The sequence below is a fragment of the Salmo trutta genome, chromosome 7, assembly GCF_901001165.1.
Source record: "Salmo trutta chromosome 7, fSalTru1.1, whole genome shotgun sequence".
NCBI classification, from domain to species: domain Eukaryota; kingdom Metazoa; phylum Chordata; class Actinopteri; order Salmoniformes; family Salmonidae; genus Salmo; species Salmo trutta.
The window spans coordinates 43,174,127-43,187,140 of record NC_042963.1 but is presented as its reverse complement, the minus strand read 5'-3'; the positions used below and the strand labels follow the sequence as shown (position 1 = coordinate 43,187,140).

At 43.4% G+C, this 13,014-nt stretch overlaps 1 pseudogene; it reads right to left on the bottom strand.

The window, feature by feature from the left end:
* Positions 1-8,153: 8,153 nt before the first annotated feature.
* LOC115196612 (matrix metalloproteinase-15-like) overlaps positions 8,154-13,014 on the bottom strand; it is a 39,073-nt pseudogene continuing 34,212 nt past the window's right edge.

The window sequence follows — 13,014 nt, the reverse complement described above, 5'->3', positions numbered from 1 at the left end:
GAGCACCTGGGGAGTAGGAGTGGAGCTAGGCACTGCAGGGCCTGGATTAACCTCTACACTATCAGAGGAACAGAGGAGGAGTAGGATAAGGGTACGGCTATAGGCTATCAGAACTGGTCGTCTAGTACGTTCGGAACAGAGAGTAAAAGGAGCAGGTTTCTGGGGGCGATAAAATAGCTTCAAGGCGTAATGTACAGACAAAGGTATGGTAGGATGTGAGTACATTGGAGGTAAACCTAGGCATTGAGTAATGATGAGAGAGATATTGTCTCTAGAGACGTTTAAACCAGGTGATGTCACCGCATATGTGGGAGGTTGAACTAAATGGTTGGTTAAGGCATATTGAGCAGGGCTAGAGGCTCTACAGTAAAATAAGACAATAATCACTAACCATGACAGTAATGGACAAGGCATATTGATATTAGGGAGAGGCATGCGTAGCCGGGTGATCATAGGGGTCCAGAGAGTGGTTGGGCTGGCTGGAGACACGGAGATTCAGACAGCTAGCTGGCCGGGGCTAGCAAGCTAGCAGGGCCTTAGAGGGAAGTCTCGATGGAGGAAAGTCTGTTTTAGCCTCCACGTGCAGTGACGTTGATAGACCAGTCGTGATGGATTAGTAGGGTTACGAATAGCAGAGGGGTCCAAGTCTAATTGGCAAAATAGGTTTAGTGGACCAAGAAATTAGCCGATGGATCTATTCAGCTAACAGTCCAATATGCTCTAGACAGGTAGTGGGCCGCGGCTAGCAGGCTAGCAGATGGGCATTCATGGGACGTTGCGATGTAGGGGCCAGTTGAGTACCCCCTCCAGCAGATTACGTCGTAGTCCAGTCGTGAAGGATCGGTGGGGTTCCGTGCCCCGTACCAGCAATAGAAGGGGTCCGGGTATTGTAGCCCAGGAGTGGCTGATGGGCCTCTTCAGCTAGCCGGAAGAATGGGCCTAGCATGGGCTAGCTCCAGGCTAATTGGTGCTTGCTTCGGGACAGATGATAAGCCAGGAGTAGTCACTCGGATAGCAGCTAGCTAGCTGTGATGATCCAGGTGAAAAGATCCAGAGCTTGCGGTTGGAATCCGGGGATATGGAGAGAAAATAGGTCCAGTATGCTCTGGTTTGTGTTGCGTTGTACAAACTGGCGAGAACTTTCTGAGCTAAAGGTTAGCTGATGACCGCTAGCAGTGGTTAGCTGACTACTATCTAGTAGCTAGTGAGCTGGCTAGCTTCTGTTGGGGGATTCCGGTTCCGAGGTGAATAAAAATACTTTAGAAAAAACAGATCCACAGCACATTGGGTGAGGAGAGTATTTTGAAGTTGCGGTTCTACGGAGGGCCGAGTGTCTGCAGGTTTTTGTTTTTTCCTTTCAATTAAGACCTAGACAATCAGATGAGGGGAGTTTCTTACGAATTAGTGACCTTAGTTCATCAATCAAGTACAAGGGTTGAGCGAAAACCCACAGATACTCGGCCCTCCGTGGAATGAGTTTGACACAGCAATCTCAAATGGCTGGATCTTGTGCAAACTTGCGGAGTATCCACAAGTGGAGAAGATGAGAAACTCTTCTCTATGCATCTGTCCCTAGGTGGAGTTGTATAGGACTGAGCAGCTAAAAGGCAGGAGATCCCATAAAGAGATAAAGAAAGGATAAGCCAGGAGGAATAAGGCTATGACACAACCTCTGGGTCATGACCAGAATGGAAGAACGAACATGGTGGTGCAATACTGTCCTTGAATCTGATTGGATAACATGTAGTGGAGACAGGATACCGTTGGCCAGTTCCATTAAATATGGGAAAAATCCCAGAAAGGGACACACACGAGAGAGAGAAAGAGAGCGAGAGAGCGAGAGAGCGAGAGAGAGAGCGAGAGAGCGAGAGAAAGTGGATATGTGATCTGTAAAGTACGGAAAGAGAAAGGGGCTGGCGCGCCTGAGCTTGGTGATTTGTGAGACCGAAGCAAATCCTGATTCACTGTGGCATTAAAGAGATTATCTGCTACTTTTGTATACTTTTTAGCGAGTAGTTCTGAAAGTAGCGCTCACAAGCCAAAAGTGGTCCTGGAAAATTGCATACTATGTCACATATGTGCAGATACACTACATTGACAAAAGTATGTGAACATCTGCCCGTATAATATCTCATTCCAAAATCATGGTCATTAATATGGAGTTGGTCGCCCCTTTGCTGCTTCAACAGTCTCCACTCTTCTGGGACGGCTTTCCACTAGATGTGGAACATTGCTGCAGGGATTTGCTTCCATTCAGCCACAAGAGCATTAGTGAGGTCGGGCACTGATGTTGGGCAATTAGGCCTGGCTCTAGTTAGGCAGAAATTTGACAAACTGACTTGTTGGAAAGGTGGCATCCTATGACAGTGCCACATTGAAAGACACTGAGCTCTTCAGGAAGGCCATTCTACTGCAAATGTTTGTCTAGGGAGATTGCATGGCTGTGTCCTCGATTTTATACATGTGACTGAAATAGCCGACTCCACTAATTTGAAGGGGTGTCCACATACTTTTGTACATATAGTTTATGTACAAAACGTCATTGCTCTCTCTCACTTGTTCTGCTGTGTGTGCCCCTTTCTAGCTGTCACTCAAATGGCGAGGGGCTGAACCTTATTGGCTGTAACTAGGGCTGTTACGGTGACCATATTACCGCCACACCGGCAGTCAGGAGTCATGACCGCAGTCAAATTCCATGTGACTGATGAGTCACGGTAACTAGGCTTCTCCAAAACTACGCTCTGATACCTCTGATGGTCATTAGTAGCCTTCCAAACTTTCTAATAGCCAGTCGCTAATGGCCAGTACTAAGTGCTCTATTGTCCCTCTAATCACTTTGACATTAATGCAAATGTGATTGAAAATCAAACACTTTATGAGAAACCTGGCATTTAGAGTTTGAGCTTTTGTGCAGTGAGAGCCAGCTCCTCATAGCTGGTTGATGCATGGAATAAAATAAGTGTTCCTGTTGAGCAATATTTCTATAGGCTATGCGATGGAATTGCATGAGAAAACTGAGTTTTGATGGCCTTTATTAAAAAGAGGATCCCATCAGATTTCTATAGGCTAGGCCTAAAAATATTTATTTTCCAACTTTACATATATTAAGTACATTGCTTCGCTTACAACCAGAGTAGTCTACCTGGCTGGCATGAAAATGAAAAGTGTCCTCCATTTACTATTCATGTCTATGAATAGCAAAAAAAAAAATTCTTCATTTTTTACTGTGCCCCTGTTCCGACAGGTGCAGGATAATGGCTCATTCTAAATTAAAACTAATTTAACACATATTATTTAGTATATGTAAAGACCAGTGCTTAATTTGTAAATCAGGAGGTGCTGGAACAAAAAGTGAGCTTGAGAGGGGAGTAACCTGGTACCGAGAAAAAAAAAAGAAATCACCTTTATAATTAAGCATTGCATGCATATCATTGCATTTGCTTAGTGGCATATAGAAGTAGAGTTGAGGTACTTACAGAAGTTGCACACATTGGTAACATTTTTAGTAGCCTAGGATCCCGGGAAAAATGTGTCCTTTTATAAACTCACTTCATGCAATTCCTATTCTTTTGGGTGGTAATTAAAAAAAAAATGTACCTCCTTTTTCTCCCCAATTTCGTGATATCCAATTGGCAGTTACAGTCTTGTCCCATCGCTGCAACTCCCATACAGACTCGGGAGAGGCGAAGGTCGAGAGCCGTGTGTCCTCTGAAACAAACCCTGCTTCTTGACACAATGCTCGCTTAACCCAGAAGCCAGCCGCACCAATGTGTCGGAGGAAACACCGTACACCTGGCCACCGTCTCAGCGTGCATTGCGCCCATCCCGCAACAGTCGCTAGAGCGCGATGGACAAGGATAACCCGGCCGGCCAAACCCTCCCCTCACCCGGACGACGCTGGGCCAATTGTGTGCCGCCTCATGGGTCTCCCTCTCGCGGCCGGCTGCGACACAGTCTGTGATTGAACCAGGATCTGTAGTGACATAGACCGCTGTGCTACTCAAGAGGCCACTTCATGCAATTCTAAGTTATTTTACATGACTGGAGACTGGCAGAATCATTTTTAATACGGCACAAATTATTGAAATGACAGGCTACTTTGACACTGGCAATCTGAGATCAATAAAAACGACCTTGTCTTCAATCCAACAATAACCTAGACCTAGGTGTGTGGAGATGCACATATTGTACATTATGAGAAAATGATAGTCCTAGAAATGTTTCCATTGTCACTGACTCACCCAATGATGCACAGCTCACTCGCCGGTGATGACCGATGCACTTGTGCCAAAAGCCTCTCTTTCTAAAACAATATTTGGAAGTTAATAAAATATATGTATTAGACTCTTCTCTTTTCATCAGGAGCCATTTGCTTTCCAACCTGTGTTTTCCCACGATTGTATTTTAAATATTGCGAAAAGCCTGTTTTTGTCTGTGCGTTCCCGACTGTAGGTTATGCCTTGTTATTGGGCTACACACAATCCACAGGTAGGCAATTTTTTAAAATAAGCTATTGATCCTCTGTGGCTAAATTATAGGCCTTCTCATGGTGTAGTAGGATATTCAGAATGATTTCATTTCTTTCTGAACAGGCAGCAGTAATTCTATAACGTTGGCAAATGTATTCAATTTACAAGCCCAGTCATTGAGCAATTGCGTGTGAAAGCAGAGTTGACTGGCCAATATATAATAAAAGCGGATACTAGCTTTCTCGTGCTGCTAAATTTATTGCTCAATTGTTAAAAATTAAGCACATTAATCCACTTTATAAACAGTGTAGCATACCTGGCATATTAAAAAAGTAACTGCACATAAACTCCATTCGCTATTCCAGTGCAGGCTATGGATGACATTTTTTTTGTGGGCCATCCTAAATAAAAAAAATATTACACACATATTAGTAGGCTATTTGTATAGACCAGATTAAATTGAGAATAATGCGTGAGCATTATATCAAGTGCTTGTAGAATTGTGAATGAGAGACGGATGAAGTGTGTGCAGCCTGCACATGAAACAGAGCAGAGCGCTACCCTTTCATGCGACTTTTTTCAAATCATCATTGGTCGCATCATGCAGCCTTAGAATGTAGGCCTATTAGAAATCAAAACATATAGCCAGCCTACTGTTTGTATCACAACTAAAGTTGCATAAATATGTTCCAATTAAGCATATAGGAGGACCTGTTTCATTGTTAACTGCTCATCATATCAAATCAAACCAAATGTGATTCAAATCGAATTTTAATTGGTCACACACGTGTTTAGCAGATGTTATTGTGGGTGTAGTATAATGCTTGTTACAGAATAGCCACATGTGCGCACTCCCACGAAAATTGTTTTGAGAAAAATATACTCTCTATTTTATTCAGCCATGTTCAATTGTATTGTTCTTAATATAAAATAATGCCACAGGAATTATAAGCAAATCTTGCCTGCTAAATTAACTAGTGTAGCCCACTGCCTAACCTAAGGACGACACGGAATATGCTATTCTGTTCTTCTGAAATAGGCTACATTTTCTTCATATCATGTCTCTTTAGACCTGCATAAAATAAATGATGGATTTATTGTTATGGTGTATACTATATTCAAGTGATTTATTAGACTATTTAAAACGTAGGTGTTCCAAATGTCAGCATCAGTGGCTTGTAGGCTATGCATGGAAGCTGGAGATGCTAAAAGTGTTTATGTTAATTAAGGTCAATTACCGTGAGACAATCACCAGCTGACAACATTTCATGACTACCACAGCCCTAACTGGAACTCAAATTGCTAGGGGGCTGGCACACTTGGGGGAAAATGTAAGGAAAATTGCGCTGCACAGCTTCCAGTAAACAGTTGCTTTCAAACTAGGGATTTGTGGCTAATTGAGGTAAGACAGTAATTCTGTTCATAGAGTAGGGATGTATGAATTACACATTGACATTACCAGCCCAAAGCGGGAGGTAAAAAAAATACTTACTAGTCACCAAAGTTCCAGAGGATGTCTTTAAGATTTGAATGAGGTACTCTTTCACATGTTTCAGACCATATTAGGCTATTTAATTTTAAAATCAAGCTGTGTTTAAAGTAATTTGATGTCAGAGGTTGTATCTATAGTAAGTGTCACTACCTGACCAGTAAAAGGGGTTATTTGTTACTGTAGTTTGGTCAGGGCGTGGCAGGGGGTGTTTGGTTTGTGTGATTCGGGGTTTTTGGGCTATGTTTCTATCTAGCTTTTCTATGTCTGTTGGTTTTGGTAGGACCTCCAATTAGAGGAAGCTGGTTGTCATTGCCTCTAATTGGAGGCCATATTTAGTTGGGTTAGTTCTCTCTTGTGTTTTGTGGGTGGTTGTTGCCTGTATAGTCTGTGCACCTTACGGGACTGTTTTCGTCGTTTGTTTTGTTTAAGTGTTTTTTCTTTAATAAATGAAAGATAATGATCAACATACCAGCTGCATTTTGGTCCACTCCCTACAACGACGCATGTGACAGAACCACCCACCAAAGAAGGACCAAGCAGCGGAGGAAGGAGCAGCAGGAGAGCTACTTGGAGTCATGGACATGGGAGGAGATCCTGGATGGTAAAGGACCATGGCACCAGGCTGGGGAGTACAAGCGCCCGAAGGAGGAGCTGGAGGAAGCTAAAAGGGAACGACGGAGGCATGAGGCATTATATCCTCCATTTCAGGAGGAGAGGAGGCAGCCCCAAAAATATTTTTTTGGGGGGCTTATGGGGAGTTTAGTTGAGTCAGGGGGAGCCCTGTTCTCATCACAAACCCATGTGACATATCATCACAGATTAGCATTAAAGCCTCTCCTAGGCAGACAGTGGAGGGCAGACTCCCAGATAAATAGAGACTGCAGATGGAGTATGTCTACAGTGAAACATGGCAGCATGGGAGAAGGGGAGTCCCACAGGAAGATATCTCCAGCCAAACCGCTCCAGAAAAAAGTTTGAAAAAATAGGAGTGGGGCTCGTTAATCTAGTTCATGAAGCACAATGCCAATGGAGCTCCGACCCTTCCCTTCGTGCCACCTCCCTCCCTCCCCTTCATCCCACCTCCTTTCCTCCCCCCTAAGAGAAGAGAACTCTAACTCGGGCAAAGGAAATGCTGGCAGGGCTCCTAACCACTGCCTGGATCTGCACCCAAAACAACTAAATCAGCAACATCTGGGAAATGTAACCCAGACCCAGCTCTGTTCTAGCAGGCTTTAAGCCTTTCTAAATATGTGCACGATGTATATAATAATAACCCCTGCATTTAATCTCTCCCGAGGGAGTCTACCTAAATTGTCACCTTTGTGAATAAAGTCTGGGCTGTTGTGGTCGAGGGTGTAGACTAGAGGAAAGACACAGTGGGAGATGGTGGTCTTGTGTTTACAGCACACAAAACTGTTAGACATTCACACACCACCACTCTGTTTTATAAGGACATTCACGCATCACCACTCTGTTTTATAAGGACATTCACGCACCACCACTCTGTTTTATAAGGACATTCACGCACCACCACTCTGTTTTATAAGGACATTCACGCATCACCACTCTGTTTTATAAGGACATTCACGCACCACCACTCTGTTTTATAAGGACATTCACGCACCACCACTCTGTTTTATAAGGACATTCACGCATCACCACTCTGTTTTATAAGGACATTCACGCATCACCACTCTGTTTTATAAGGACATTCACGCACCACCACTCTGTTTTATAAGGACATTCACGCACCACCACTCTGTTTTATAAGGACATTCACGCACCACCACTCTGTTTTATAAGGACATTCACGCATCACCACTCTGTTTTATAAGGACATTCACGCACCACCACTCTGTTTTATAAGGACATTCACGCATCACCACTCTGTTTTATAAGGACATTCACGCATCACCACTCTGTTTTATAAGGACATTCACGCACCACCACTCTGTTTTATAAGGACATTCACAAAAATCTTTAACTAAACACGCTTAAAACTACAACCGCAACTAACAAAACAAATCTAAACACGGGCATAAAAGTGCATATTATTTTTTGTAAACAGGCTAAAATCAAGATCGGGTAAAGCACCATGGAGGAAAGATTGGGAAACTGTGTGCTTGTATTTTTATGTAATGTCTGTGTGTATATATGTGTTCAAACGGAATGTGCCTATGTATGGTGTGTGTGTGTGTGTGTGTGTGTGTGTGTGTGTGTGTGTGTATGTGTTTGCGAGTGTGTGAATCCATTTCTGGAGCAGATCAAACCCACTCCTGCAGGGATCGTTTGCAGTGGACCAAAAGTCTGGGCGCCTCTTTCTTCTGCAGGGTGTTGATAATAGCATAGATCAATAGTAGGATGAACAGCACCAGGACCAGGGGCACGGTCACTATGATCAGGGTCATAACCTTGGCCTCGTTCTCAGCCATCCTCACCACCACATCCACCTCTTTGTCCTTCGCATCAGGTTCATAATCGACATCGTTGGTGTAATCCTTATTGGTCTCGCTGTCCACCTCATCCGGGTCTGAGCCAACTGGTGGTTGTGGTTTTGGCTGGTCCACTGTTGGCCACTTGCGGCCTGTAACTGTGTCATCTGTATCTGGGTCCATGCCCGGGACTCCATCACAGCCCATAAAGTCTTTAAGGATGGATCTGGGGTAGTCTGGGTCGTCCTTCATCTTCTGGTTATCAAACCTCCAGTACTTGGAGCCCTTGTAGAGATATGTGTAAGCTGGGTAGGGAAGACAAATATTGTTGATGCAAATGTTGAAAAGCACAGAGGGAATTTACTGTGGAAATGCTATTTGTTCGTTTTTTCAAGTTTGAGTCATTAGTCTGCAGTCAGTCTGTTAACCTTCATTGGGCATGCATCTTCTGCTCCAACTCTTGACAAGTTAATCACATTTCACAGGATACTGTCATTGCAGAGCTTTGCTAGTCCTGTTCACAATTAGTAATCGTTACAGTACTGTGAAGGAGAAGCCTTCACTTGGACTAGAGACTATTTTTAATTCTCCTTCACAAGTACCTATCCCTTTTGATGAAACTACTTATCTGGAAGACGTTTGACCATCAGTTGTTTTTCACTACAGGAAACAGCTTTGAAAAGCATTAGCTGGGGTGGGACTTTGGTGGGAGAGGAGGAATTATGAGATGTCTGCATTAGACAACCTTTGCCAGGCATTCCATGTGTCCAAACCCTTTCCCCTCTCAGCTCAGTATCTATTGCCTCCCTCCATTTTTTACAGCCATTATCCCCTATAACAACTCACTCACCGCCATCATCGCTGAGGAAGGCTCCTTTAGGAGAGGATGGGAACTTGCCCCACCTGGAGACAGGTTTCGGGTAGTCTCTGTCACCGGTGCGGGACTCTTCATTAAAACGCCAGTATCTGCAGGAGAGAACGATGACAAGACGGATCATGAAACCGTGTGGTACAAAGGACTGATGACTCTCACAAGAAACTCCTTTTTCTTCAGTTCTCGGTCTTTCAACACTCAGGGCTAAATCTGTTTTCCCTTGACTAGATGAATGATATTTATCAATAACATTTCAGATTTAAAAAGATAACTGATCTCAACTGACTGACTGATGAGCTATGGTAGGGTAAATAAAATGAAATAAAATGGTATTGGTCACATACACATATTTAGCAGATGTAATTGCGGGTGTAGCGAAATGCTTGTGTTCCTAGTTCCAACAGTGCAGTAATATCTAACAATAGTCAACAATAAACACAAATCTAATAAGTAAAATAAAGGCCTTTGGGGGCATATGGTCACCTGTCTCCTCTGAAGAAGTATGTGTAGCCGGTGGGCTCCCACCAGATGGCTGTATCGATCCTGTCTGTGGGGATGCCCTGACCGTACTCTACCAGGGGCTGGGGTAACCAGGCACCATGTCAGCCTCCCTGAATACCCAGTACCTTTCCCCTACACAGAGGGAGGACAGAGGACAGGGTAGAGGGCAAAAGAGAGGGAAATAAGAACAATAGAGGACCATCAGGAAGGGGAAGATGTGAGGAAAGATTTGCAAGATTTTATACCTGTGTATCTTGTTTGATGTATCACTATATCACATTAAACAAAAAGTTTCCACTAACAGAGCCAAAAAAATACACTTGTAAAACCACTGCAAACAACATTGTAACTGCTTTAAACATACTACTGACCCATTGATATACAGTGAAGGGAAAAAGTATTTGATCCCCTGCTGATTTTGTACGTTTGCCCACTGACAAAGAAATGATCAGTCTATAATTTAAATGGTAGGTTTATTTGAACAGTGAGAGACAGAATAACAACAAAAATATCCAGAAAAACGCATGTCAAAAATGTTAATTTGCTTTTTAATGAGGGAAATAAGTATTTGACCCCCTCTCAAATCAGAAAGATTTCTGTCTCCCAGGTGTCTTTTATACAGGTAATGAGCTCAGATTACGAGCACACTCTTAAAGGTGAGTGCTCCTAATCTCAGCTTGTTACCTGTATAAAAGACACCTGTCCACAGAATCAATCAATCAATCAGATTCCAAACTCTCCACCATGGCCAAGACCAAAGAGCTCTCCGAGGATGTCAGGGACAAGATTAAAGACCTACACAAAGCTGGAATGAGCTACAAGACCATCGCCAAGCAGCTTGGTGAGAAGGTGACAACAGTTGGTGCGATTATTCGCAAATGGAAGAAACACAAAATAACTGTCAATCTCCCTCGGCCTGGGGCTCCATGCAAGATCTCACCTCGTGGAGTTGCAATGATCATGAGAACAGTGAGGAATCAGCCCAGAACTACACGGGAGGATCTTGTCAATGAACTCAAGGCAGCTGGGACCACAGTCACCAATAAAACAATTGGTAACACACTACGCCGTGAAGGACTGAAATCCTGCAGCGCCTGCAAGGTCCCCCTGCTCAAGAAAGCACATATACATGCCCGTCTGAAGTTTGCCAATGAACATCTGAATGATTCAGAGGACAACTGGGTGAAAGTGTTGTGGTCAGATGAGACCAAAACGGAGCTCTTTGGCATCAACTCAACTCGCCGTGTTTGGAGGAGGAGGAATGCTGCCTATGACCCCAAGAACACCATCGCCACGTCAAACATGGAGGTGGAAACATTATGCTTTGGGGGTGTTTTTCTGCTAAGGGGACAGGACAACTTCACCACATCAAAGGGACGATGGACGGGGCCATGTACCGTCAAATTTTGGGTGAGAACCTCAGCCAGGGCATTGAAAATGGGTCATGGATGGGTATTCCAGCATGACATTGACCCAAAACACACAGCCAAGGCAACAAAGGAGTGGCTCAAGAAGAAGCACATTAATGTCCTGGAGTGGCCTAGCCAGTCTCCAGACCTTAATCCCATAGAAAATCTGTGGAGAGAGCTGAAGGTTCGAGTTGCCAAATGTCAGCCTCGAAACCTTAATGACTTGGAGAAGATTTGCAAAGAGGAGATCCCTCCTGAGATGTGTGCAAACCTGGTGGTCAACTACAAGAAACGTCTGACCTCTGTGATTGCCAACAAGGGTTTTGCCACCAAGTACTAAGTCATGTTTTGCAGAGGGGTGAAATACTTATTTCCCTCAATTAAATGCAAATCAATTTATAACATTTTTGACATGCGTTTTTCTGGATTTTTTTGTTGTTATTCTGACTTTCACTGTTCAAATAAACCTACCATTAAAATTATAGAATGATAATTTCTTTGGCAATGGGCAAACTTACAAAATCAGCAGGTGATCAAATACTTTTTTCCCTCACTGTAACTATTGGCTCTTCTTCATGTGAGAACACACAGAAAAGTCAAAAGAGTCAGGACACATAAATGGTGTAGCCTGTACCCCTGCTCTACTTTATGCCCTCCAAGTGTTATTCTCTGCTCAAAGTTAAACCTTAGCAGTCAGCATCTGGAGCAGTGGCTGGTGCAATCCATCCAAGCCAGGGCTAGCAGGCCTACCAGCTGCTTTCTACTGCTGCTAGCTGTGCCCCATGAGCCTCATTTCTCCCCCACCCCAAATATCGACATCCACATTTCAGAGTGTTTATGTAGAGACATAATTTGGCCAGAAGAGTTGTTTTTAACAGTGGATACAGACGTGTTAAAGGGACAGAGCTGTTTTGATTATTTAAAACTCTCAACCAGTTATACAGTAGGTGAAAAATCAGCCGTTAAAGTTTGGGGTGAGAGTACCTGATAAACAGGGGATTGACACTAGTTTTAAAGATGAGGGATGCAGCGGAGAAGGACGGTATCTTGGTCACTGTGTTATGGAGTGTATGCATTGCCCTGTTGGTGAGGTTTATGACCCCCATCGATACCTTTCTCCCTTTTCTCTCTCTACTCTACAGATTGGACTCTTAGAAAGCCCTTTGTTAACATAGAGATTCTGGTAACATCAAAAGGTTGGGGAACGGAACCATATTTCGGTAATCCAACCAGTTGAAAATATCCGTTGATACTTAAAGAATATGTCAGATCAGTTGTCATCTGAGACATTATTACTGATGATAGGATGACAAACTGTATCTTGGAAAGTCTACACATTCTAGTTCACATGGAATTGGTGTGCAATTTAAATGTTTAAATATGAAACTATTTGTGAAAATATTAAACGTAATTTTAGCTTCTAAATGAGAGAATTGTTTTCATAAGTGAACTATGCTCACTCAGTGGCCCTACCGAAGTGAACTATGGAACACGCCCTTCTCTCCACCACGACAAAAGCCCATTGACGAAAATGAACATTGTGTTCCCGATGAAGTGAGGACTGCTGTCCATAAGTTTAAAAGGGCTAATATCAACTACAGAACTAAGCCAACCTCAGCGTGAGCTATTGTTGCGAATGGTTGAATGACTACAACCTAACGAAATTAACATTGTGTTGCCGATAACGTGAGGACTGCTGTCCATACGTTTAAAAGGGCTAATTTCAACGTAGAGGTGACGATCAACTCGCTGGAAGGATGAATTTTGACTTTTCCAGCCAGAATATAGCATGATCTTATAGTATGGCAACTTGGTATGAACTTTGAACTCTTATTCA